Genomic DNA, 11801 nt, shown 5'->3' with positions numbered 1-11801 from the left:
CTGTATCTTTGTATGCAAAAAGTAGAATAAGTACCAATTTCTTTAATATCCTAAAAATTTAAGCAACGACAAATGATTCCAAAAGTTTGTTTGTACTAACGTTTTGTATTAAGAGCGTTCACATATTTTTTACATGAAAAATTAACAAAAACATAGTTTACAAAAATATTTGCTTGCCGATGTTTTTCTCTCTTCAGGTTTTCTTCCAATATCCATACTTTAGTTTTTTTGTTGCAGCTCCTTTTTACATTTATATTAGCATATTCTAGAGTTGCTATGAAAATCATTTTGAAATGTTGGTTAAGGTTTTGGTACAACATAACGTCATTTGGACGGAGTTGTAACTGCTTTTAAATTTCAATGTGGCATTTGTCGCAGAGTTCACAAAAATATGAGATTATGAGCCCTTTAATTTTTGAAATATTCTCAACAGTACTTCTTCGTATTATTTTGAATTCGATGCAAAATATCTTCACAAGACAATAGGAAACAGTATTTTCACAGAACGACCTGTACCTTTTTGTATGCAAAAATTAGAATAAGCACCAATTTCTTTAATATCTTAAAAATTCTTGCGACCACAAATTATTGGCAAAAGCTTGTTTGTACTCTATTTTTATATTTGGAGCGTTTATAAATCTTTTACATGCGAATCTAACAAAAACTTTGTTTGCAAAAATATTTGCTTGCCAATGTTTATCTTTCTTCAGTTTTTTTTTTAGTTTTTTTCTTGCGACTCCTTGTGACATTTCTATTAGCATATTCAAGTGTTGCTATGAAAAACACTTTAAAATGTTGGTTAAGGTTTTGGTACAACATAACGTCAAGTGGACGGAGTTGTAACTGCTTTTAGTATTGAAATTCAATTTCCGGTTGATCAAATTTCATTCGTAATTTAATTCTTCATACTTTAAATATATTCATGTGTCAAACCAAACTTTTTATATGGAGGAAAGTGTTTTTTTTCGAAAGAAGATGTGTGCACCAGTGAACTTTGCTCACTAGCACCTTGGTAAAATGGAATTAATTAAAGTTATTTTATATTTTAGCATCAACTCCGTCAATAGGTCATGAAGGCACTGCTTCATCAAAACAAAGTGAGTTGTCAATACTGTTTTATATATTTGTTTGCAATTTCAAAAAGAGTGCAAAATATTTATTAGACTAGAAAATGTGTGGATGCATCAATTAGTTTAAATTTCAATGTGGCATTTGTCGCAGAGTTCACAAAAATATGAGATTATGAGCCCTTTAATTTTTGAAATATTCTCAACAGTACTTCTTCGTATTATTTTGAATTTGATGCAAAATATCTTCACAAGACAATAGGAAACAGTATTTTCACAGAACAGCCTGTATCTTTGTATGCAAAAAGTAGAATAAGTACCAATTTCTTTAATATCCTAAAAATTTAAGCAACGACAAATGATTCCAAAAGTTCGTTTGTACTAACGTTTTGTATTAAGAGCGTTCACATATTTTTTACATGAAAAATTAACAAAAACATAGTTTACAAAAATATTTGCTTGCCGATGTTTTTCTCTCTTCAGGTTTTCTTCCAATATCCATACTTTAGTTTTTTGTTGCAGCTCCTTTTTACATTTATATTAGCATATTCTAGAGTTGCTATGAAAATCATTTTGAAATGTTGGTTAAGGTTTTGGTACAACATAACGTCATTTGGACGGAGTTGTAACTGCGTTTAGAGTTAGGGTTAGGGTTAGGGTTGATCAAATTTCTTTCGTAATTTAACTCTTCATACTTTAAATATATTCATGTGTCAAACCAAACTTTTTATATGGAGGAAAATGTTTGATTTCAAAAGGAGATATGTGTACACCAGTGAACTTTGCTCACTAGCACCTTGGTACAATGGAATTAATTAAAGTTATTTTATGTTTTAGCATCATCTCCGTCAATAGGTCATGAAGGCACTGCTTCATTAAGACAAAGTGAGTTGTCAATACTGTTTTTATATATTTGTTTGCAATTTCAAAAAGAGTGCAAAATATTTATTAGACTAGAAAATGTGTGGATGCATCAATTAGTTTAAATTTCAATGTGGCATTTGTCGCAGAGTTAACAAAAATATGACATTATGAGCCCTTTAATTTTTGTAATATTCTCAACAGTACTTCTTCGTATTATTTTGAATTCGATGCAAAATATCTTCACAAGACAATAGGAAACAGTATTTTCACAGAACGACCTGTACCTTTTTGTATGCAAAAATTAGAATAAGCACCAATTTCTTTAATATCTTAAAAATTCTTGCGACCACAAATTATTGGCAAAAGCTTGTTTGTACTCTATTTTTATATTTGGAGCGTTTATAAATCTTTTACATGCGAATCTAACAAAAACTTTGTTTGCAAAAATATTTGCTTGCCAATGTTTATCTTTCTTCAGTTTTTTTTTTAGTTTTTTTCTTGCGACTCCTTGTGACATTTCTATTAGCATATTCAAGTGTTGCTATGAAAAACACTTTAAAATGTTGGTTAAGGTTTTGGTACAACATAACGTCAAGTGGACGGAGTTGTAACTGCTTTTAGTATTGAAATTCAATTTCCGGTTGATCAAATTTCCTTCGTAATTTAATTCTTCATACTTTAAATATATTCATGTGTCAAACCAAACTTTTTATATGGAGGAAAGTGTTTTTTTTCGAAAGAAGATGTGTGCACCAGTGAACTTTGCTCACTAGCACCTTGGTAAAATGGAATTAATTAAAGTTATTTTATATTCTAGCATCATCTCCGTCAATAGGTCAGGAAGGCACTGCTTCATCAAGGCAAAGTGAGTTGGCAATACTGTTTTTTATTTGATAATATAGTCAGTCCACTTTGCAAAACTCACAGAGAGACAGACAGACAGAAAGAAGTTCCTTATTATTATAGAGATAACTAGTCAATAAGGCCCGTGGAGAAATCCACTTAGGCAGAAGAACAATGGAAAAGTAGGTTGTTTTAGATGTTTTGCTGACGTCAGCAGTGCAGATACAAAAAAATTGACGAAATTTAGTTTATACTTTGTCTGTAATCTATAGAGGTTGAGATGCTGGTGAAAATAATGTGTAGGATCACATGTTTTCAACGAAAGCTTAAGGAGATATATGATTTAAAAACTTTAGTGACGTCTGCAATGGCCTGTCAAATTTTTTTCCAATTTTTTATACCTCTTGCCTTCATCATATAGATCCTGAAACGCTGATCAAGAAAATGTGTAGGATCATGTACTTTTGACAAACGGTTGCAGAGATATTAGGGTTTAAAGGTTTTTTGATGTTGTCATCAACCTGTCCATCCTGAAACGGCTTTGTGGTCCCAAGTTTGGGAAACTTACCCAGTGTGGTCCCTAGTTACCCACGCGGTGGGAAATCATTGATTTCACCACCTCATTTCCAAATTATTTGGCTTTAAAATTTTAAGTGCACTGTAATGGCTTCATTAATTTAATATAGGATATTGACGTTAAAGTTGTGTTATTGACGTCGCGCCGTAACGTCATAAGATTTTATATTTCAGACATAAGTTTTTCGTCGACATCCAAGGAAAATGAACACATCCACTTTGCCTGTTACTCTTCGGCAGCTAATTGTAGGGGTGCGGGAGTTTGCAGTTTTTTTAAAAAAACCCACCACCCATTTCCATTTATTAACACCCCTCCCATTTAGCAGTTTTTGTCATGTTGTTTTGATTATTATTGAGATGCAAGGGTATCATATTCAAACCATTTTGAACACATTTGCCACTTAAGATAATTGTTCGATGTTAGCGTAAGAAAAACAAATCTAACCAAAATTGTGTACAAAAATGACGGACGAGGCTAGCAGATAATTCTTCGTAGGTAGCACTATCAGAGAGCTGCTTCTCTGCCTCTGCTGATCTTTCAGACTTACGTGTTCTATCCCAGACTACTACAGCAAGTCATTTGCCACTTTAATGATGATTAAAGAGGCTGGTTAATAAAGCATGTTAGAGCCTTAATTGCCTGACGTTCTGTTCTATTTAATTTGAAATAGTTTAATCGGAATATATTGCTGATATTTCCTGTTGAAGTCTAATCTCAAAAGCAACGCCTTTTCCTTTCCGGTTAAAAATTATGATTTTTTTTAAATTTATACTTATTTAGATTCTGGCATTAAGAGCTCAAAAAAGAAAAGTGAGTATGATAATATTGTGTTAGTTTCAATTTATTCCTAAAGAATGTTTCAGGAAGCTTTTTTTTCATGTAATTACGGGTTCAGTTCAGGGAACTGGCATCTGGAACTTCGTTGTTTCCATCTTAAAAAAACTGGTTTCTATTCTCCGAAACCGTTTTAATATATATAGGGGTAAATAGTGCTCTTTAGGCCGAATAATAGACAAACTATTTCTTTCGTAAATTGGATAAACACGCGATACAAACCTATTTACTACTTTAACCCTATTCGACCGGGATCACTGGGGTTCTGCAGGCCTATCGCAACAGGTATTGACGTAAAACTTATTAATGGCCAAATTTGCCCAAGATTGTGCGAAACGCGTCATTGATACTCATATAATTTTGCGATTTAATAATGTGAAAACGATTTTTTTGTCCATGCATGTATTCACATGGTTGTAAAAAATAAATAAACTCGCTAATACTAACCCCATTTTGAGAAATAATTTTGCTTTTATATGCAAAAGATTTTCGCTTTTTTTTGGAAGTATCAAATAGTTAAACTTACTCCCAAACCAACACTACTACTGATGAAATTGCTAAAAAAAAAATTACGGTCTTTCTTCCATTTACTGGATACCAAAGATGCACAAACACCCTGTTGGTGCTAGGTTTATAGTCGCATCAAAAACATGCAGCACTAAATCAATATTTTATTCAAACATGTTTAAAACTCCTTTCCAAATGTTGATCAACTGAAAGTAATCAATGCCAAAAAAAAGTCAATAGAATTTCAACATTTGACTCCAGTGCTTGTTAGTGCCGATTACTAGCTCTCTTTTTATCGTTACCATGGTTTCTCTTTAAGATAGCGTTCTCCCTTTGGTACTTTCAATCGTAACTATGAACATGTTCTCACGGTAATGTCTGTTATTCGTTTATTGTGCATTAGTTTTTTTGAAATCATTATCTGTTCCGTGTCGTCAATTTTGTTAGATATATATTTTGTTGCGTTATATGAGGTTTGTGTGTGTGTGTGTGTGTATGACTCGTGATGTTTGGCTTTAGGTGGAGTAGACGTCCGTTAATTCGAACACGCAAGGAACTAAATTATTTGTTCGAATTAACGAATGTTCGGATTATCGGAAGTTAAGAAAAAATGAAATTTTTAAACTTTTAAAGGTTTTATGTTAATATAACTTTGTTACAACTTTCTACAACTTTTTAAAAGATCTTTTAACGTTCTTTGCTTGGCGATGGGCAAGGCCTTTAAATTCCTTGTAAACTTCATTTTATTGGAAATGCCAATTTAATTGATAAATGGAAAGAAATTTTGCGACCATTGATGCAATAAAAATAAATAAAAATGAAAACGTTTTTCTATTTCCCCGTAAGGTTTTATTTATCGATACACAAAAATAGTTCGATTTAACGAGCATAATGTAGCCTTAAGACTAAAAAATTGTTCGAATTGGCGAAATGTTCGAATTATCTGAGTTCGAATTAAGCAGCTTAAGACTTTATTAAACCAAACTCAAGGGACTTGGCAATTTGTTTAAAATAACGGAAAGTTCGAATTAAGCGGCATTCGAATTAACGGACGTCTACTGTACCTTTTACATTGCATGTTGACTATTGGGCGCAGGCGTTTGTTTGCAATTTATATTGTTGCTTGCTTACTCAGCTCCATGGCGCGTTTGCATTTTGCCTATCATAGTTTAAATTAGTTTACGTTGTTTTTAGCCGTTTGGAATATAGGCCTTACAACTAGCCTAAAAATGATAGCCTTTGTGTCCAGCGCTCACTGTACTTTATACACTATTCCTCACAACTTACAATTTAGTTGCAGTCAAAAATTGAAATATTGATCTGGTTTAAAAGTCAAATAAAATAGGTTTTTAAAATAAGTTTCTCTGCCAAATCCATATATTGGATCTCAAAACAAAACGAAAATATATATTAGTAAAGCCTCCTTCATCGAAGCCGTTATTTTTTTTGATTAAAGGGTGCTTTTTACTATCGGTAATCTTGGGGTTAAACAAGACATGGAAATCCTTTTTAAATTTTGTATATTTTTTATTGCTCTATAGTTCTGTTGTGTATGTATTTGCTATAGAGAAAACCACGGGCAGTGAAATTAGGCCAGTTCTGCTGGAGAGCTACAGCATCTTGACTATATTGATAATCAATCATTGGAACAGTCGCTGTAACTGACTGATAAGCCCAGTTTAATTATATCTTATATTTTAAATATATGTTAATCTATCCATTCACCAGTACTTCATTTTGTGATTTATTGCCACTTATTAGATGTTTCGGTTGTCGGTGCTGCTGTCATCTCAATGTGAATGTCCTTGTTTGTGAATAAGTGTCAATTTCTTTCTTTAGAGTAAATTTTACCTGAAATTTTTTAATAATTTATCTTTCATAATAAATTTTTGAGATTAAAACTTATATCTTCATAACTTAAATTTTTACTGTAAGGCCAGAGTATATTGAAAAACGTGAATTGTTGATTTCGGTAATTTTTTACGACTGGTTTTCTGTGCAAAAAAAGGTTCTGATGTCGAATAATTTACGATGTCCCTTCCTACCTTGTTGATAAATTGTTAATTTTATTCTTTTAGAACGATCTGCACTATTCGATAGCCTGAGTGTCCACGAGAATGTAGAAGGTAAACGGAAGCGATGATATCAAAACTCTGGATATATTCAGTAATGTTAGTAAATATGAAAAAAAGATTTGTACATCAATTTCTTATTTTGCTTGATTGTTATATTAATAGCCTTTGGCTATTCACAATCTTCTTGCTTCATGAAATTTTTTGTTACATTTATTTATTATTTTATTTTGTTTGTCGAATTTCTGTTATTTTTACTACTTGTATATATATGTACAAACGACAACATTCATTAAAAACGCAGAAAACAAAACGACTATTGGTCGTGGTCATGTGTGACCTTCTCCATGGCCTACGTTCTGATCTTGAAAACTAGTTATGACACTTTTTTTCAGTTTTTTTATGTTCTTGTGTGTATATTTAACGAGCCTTTAGGTTGCAAAAATTTCTTATGGCGTTGTTTAGCGAATGATCAGACAATGAGAGTAAAAATATGAGCTTTTTGCACGCTTTATAAGTAAGTATTGCACAAGTTTCTTTATAGAAAAACAAAACGTAGCATATTTCATGTAGAATAGCTAATCAAGTTACTGAAAGTGAAGATAAACGCGTGACATAAATGTGACCTTGTGTGAAGCAAAAAGAAGACATTGCATTAGGTTACGTCTGCATTTTTTCATATCCAAGCAACAAAAGGATTGACTTTTTATCGATTCAATTTTCTACGATGACGTTTTCAAATATTTTTTTATCTTATGTAATTAATGTAATAATTATATATAGAACTTTGACCAAACATGTCCGAAATGGGATGATGTGGTATGAAAGGATTTTTGATGTTATTGATGGTAGAGCAAATTTTTATTAGAAAGTAGAAATATTATCACAATGGGAAATTTTGACCCACGAACAATAGAAAAATGCTGATAAGTCCGCATAAATTTTTGACAGGATAACCATTTATCATACATTTCTTAGAATGTTGTTTGGAATTCATTTTCTTTTGCTTTTTTCTTTTTTCCTGTTTTTGCCTTCCGTCAACAAAGAGTGAATGCACATGCGCTTGTCTAGTACTTTTAAGCATTATTACACATGGGACATAAAACATACAATCCCTTTTGAATTAAATTTAAATGATTTAACACGAGTTGATAATATAAATTAATTCCTTGATACTATAACATTTGACCATACGCATGGAAATGTGTGTTCAAACCGATCTTTTGTTACTTTTATTAAAGTGATTGAGTCAGTACATATGGCAATGTTTATCCTCTGGTAAAATTTATGTTGGTTTATCAGCACTTTCTCTACCACACTCGCTTGTGTATGTATGTTGGTTTATTTTTGACATTTATATTTAGATCGTGTGATCGTGAAATTTGTTGTGCACTTCCTCATAGTCATTAGCGAAATCTCTGTCGAGAACATTAATTACAAACCACAACAAAATAACATTTAATGACATTCAACATTTTAACTAACGAGGTCCGGGAAAACAAAAAACTGACTACTACTGCGACTAAATTCACGCCAACGAATTAGCTAAAATAACCTCCCGTAACCCTAACCAACCCTCGTTACAAAAGTGAGGTCTTGCTGTGGCTATGACTATCATGTTTACAATTGGGCTATGACCCTCTTTTTTACCGTTGGTTGTTAACGCTTTTTTCTTGTTTTACCCCACATGGGGCAGGTGTAAGCGCACTACATTCCGACACTGTCGACTCTGTTCTTACTGTTGGTTTTAAAATGCTCGTGGTTTTATAAGAACGAAGAGAGTCCAAAATGCGCATGCGTTGTGTATAATACAACATTACGTCATGATCGACACTCGACGTTTAATTAATTCTTCTGTTGAAATTATTTCGGAAAAAAATTTATCTGAGTGAACTCACTTTTTTTAATCGGTTCGTCCCGTGTTTAATCCATTATTGTTTCAATATTCTTTAATAGATGCTTTAAAGTTTTCAACAATTGAGAAATGCGTGTGTTAGCTAAGCGTGTTAAGATCCAAATTTTAAAGAACTTAATACAAAGTTGTTTTTTTCAGTTAAATATAAAAGAAGTCGTTTCTCCAATATGTCTCTTATAAAATACATAACTATGTTATTATTAGGAGAAAAAAGAAAATAATCAGACATTTGGCTAAGAAAGTTGAGGTTAACGTCAAAAAAAAAAATAGTTTGTTATTTATGCATGCCTAAAGTAGCCTACCTGTAAAGCATTTCTCTGTGTTCTTATGGTCTACCAAACGGAAAATTATAGAAAGATTGTTCTGTGTAACTGTTTGCACCCAAACTCTTTTTTTAACAAAATTGGAATATAAGATATGAGTGAAACATTGGAATATAAGATATGAGTGGCTACGCTGTAACATTTTGATCAGCGTACTCATTACTGTTTTTCATTTTTTTTCATAATTTAATTGGCTATAACTTGGCTAAATGGAAGAGGGAAAAGGATGGTATAAATAGATAATTGGAAGGGATACTGAGAGGGTTCATTGTTTTTTATAAATCTCGTTTTTTTTACGAAGCGGTTATTTTTGAATAGTTAAAATACTACTTAAAAGCCAATAGATTGCTATGATGTGGTTATATTTCTGTGGTTATTTTCTAATTCGCTTTCCTCAACCGAAAATAACCTTATTTATTTTCTAAACTCCATGAGGGACAATAATAACACGGTATTTAGTAGTGTAGTAGTTATGTAGTAATCATTTCTATATCCGCTATTTGCGCAAAATCGTGGCTTTTATTCTCAACAAGATAAAGGATCACAAGTACTGGGAACTAAATTGTCAATTTTATACCATAATTTTCAGGCATATCGGAAGTTGGACTTGGGACTAATATTTCCAAATGTGTAAAAACTAGATTAAAATAAATACCGAAAGTTAACAACGCTTTTTGCTGGTGGTAAAAATTATAGATGGAAAAAAATGTAGAAAATTGTCAAAGGAGTAAATGAAACATGCTCGAAAATATAGTCGTAGCTGATGCTGTAAAGTAAATAGACACTATGATGCGATGAAAAAAATTAAATATGGGTCAAGTTAACAAGTATTGGAAAAGTGGGACACGGGACCCTGTTGAGTCGGAACGCAGGACGCGGGACCCTGGGAAAATATATATTTTAAGAATTTCGCGGGGCCGTGTATCAGATGTGTAACTCCGATCTCTTTCCAGAGCGTCGAATTCTGCGCGATACGGGCGCTCTTCCTGTTCAATGTCGTGGTGTATTTCAAGTGTCCTGGTCAATCTGATACCAAAAAAAGTGAAAAATCTGCAACTTTTTTTTAATATTTACTGGAAATATTACTTCCAAATAAAACTTTTTTTATCTTACTTGTTAAGCTTTTTAAAGATAAAGAATGCTGACTTATTGTGTACCGCGCCTCAATATCAGAATCCCGCGTTCCGTTTCCTGAGTCTCGCGCTCCGACTTAACAGGATCCCGCGTCCCACTTTTCTGATATGCCATTAACGGTCTGTTGATAATTCGGACACTTTCAAAACAAATTATAAAATATATACACATGCAAAAGATATGTACACGTTTTTTATTATATCATTTCTTAAGTTTAAATATTTTTATGTTTTAGCTTCCTTGACAAAATTTAGCCAGTTTTATCCCGCTCTTTACATTCTAACTCCTTTATAGCTTTGTTGTAGCGTTTATATTCTACAAGATAAACGGTAGGGAATGATCCTTTTCCAATTTCTTGTTTTTGGGGATATTTCGTTTACGTTAAATTTGGGTAGACTGTTTGTAGCTGGTGGTACTTCTGGAATCTTTGATACACAACTCAAAATACTTTTAAAATAGATATTTTCCTCACTTTTGTAGTGCTATCTGAACAGGTGAACCCACCCTCGTCTCCCAGGGTTTCTTGTTGTTATGATATGAAAGAAGACGACGAAAAATACCCTGGTATCGTTAAGTGATTTTTGGTCCCTTTCCTTTTGTTGTTGCCAAGCCACTGGTGGTTAGCGGCGGAGAAAAAGGGAATCAAATTCAGTATTTTGACGGTGAGTTATGAATTTAGTTAAATTGATTTGAAATATCATATTTATCTTTCTTCTTTGCAATATTCTATTCATACCCGAAAATCGGAAAAAACAGATTTCCATGCATTTTTTATGCGATCTGTGTAAAAATTGTCTGTCTCTGCGCGGACTGCTGAGTTAGAAAATCGTGCTACGGAAACACGAATATCAAATGTGATATATTTTTGTCCACTTTGTTGCCACGGGTTAATTTAAAGGACGGGCGAACCCGTGGATTTTTCCACGGACGACTAGTCTATATTATAACGCCCGTACACGTCTTTCCGTCACGCAAAATGGTATCTTAGCTGCGCAAGTAGCGAGACGCCAACCTCGTCCCCAGGCCCATTTTTATCTCTCTACAAGTGTGCTAATTTGATCCAATTTGGAAAAGCCTATTAAAAGTTACTGAGGTCATGTTTGAAAAACCCCTGACGGAATATGGTTAAACATGCATCCATTTATAACAAACTAATGTATATACGACAATTTAAGCAAATCAAATATGTTTCCGTCAATGCCGTCCTGGGAAAAGCATTGCAAAAACATTTCAGGCTAAAAAACCCTAGGCTTAACAAAATGTTTAGGTTTCTTAATAAAAAAACGAAGGAAAAAGTTTGAAGGAAAAATCGGTTCCACAATTCGTTTTTAATCAAAGCCGTTTTAAACAATGGATAAAAGATATAACATGGTTTTCTCCAGCTGACACCTTTATCTATTCTTGATTTCAGGGGGTGTAAAATCGAAATAAAACGGAATGAGAGCTCTACTTTTGTCCCTTTAGCTTAAAACGTCTTTTACCAACCCCGAACTTACTGCGTTTCTCTGGGTCTATTACACCTTTGTGGCATTTCTTATGGTCTCTGTCGAATCTAATTCTAATGAAGAAAATGTGCATTAGCAAGTTTTGGCCTTAATAATACCTAAAGATTGTTGGCATACCCCACTCGCAATATCAAACCCTGCTCGCGGGTTGATAAGCCAT

At 32.9% G+C, this 11801-nt stretch overlaps 1 long non-coding RNA gene across 2 annotated transcripts; it reads left to right on the top strand.

Annotated features, from left to right (window-relative positions):
• Positions 1-627: 627 nt before the first annotated feature.
• LOC130636456 (uncharacterized) lies at positions 628-8656 on the top strand. 2 transcript variants are annotated; one of them, XR_008982267.1, is made up of 5 exons: positions 628-1097; positions 1905-1952; positions 2749-2796; positions 4132-4161; positions 6771-8656. It is a non-coding gene; the product is annotated as an uncharacterized LOC130636456 (long non-coding RNA). The 2 variants fall into 2 exon arrangements; XR_008982266.1 differs by lacking the exons at positions 628-1097; positions 1905-1952 and having other exon boundaries at positions 2068-2796.
• Positions 8657-11801: the final 3145 nt, after the last annotated feature.

This window comes from Hydractinia symbiolongicarpus, chromosome 3, assembly GCF_029227915.1.
Source record: "Hydractinia symbiolongicarpus strain clone_291-10 chromosome 3, HSymV2.1, whole genome shotgun sequence".
In the NCBI taxonomy this organism is placed as follows: domain Eukaryota; kingdom Metazoa; phylum Cnidaria; class Hydrozoa; order Anthoathecata; family Hydractiniidae; genus Hydractinia; species Hydractinia symbiolongicarpus.
This window is presented reverse-complemented; position numbering and strand designations above follow the sequence as displayed.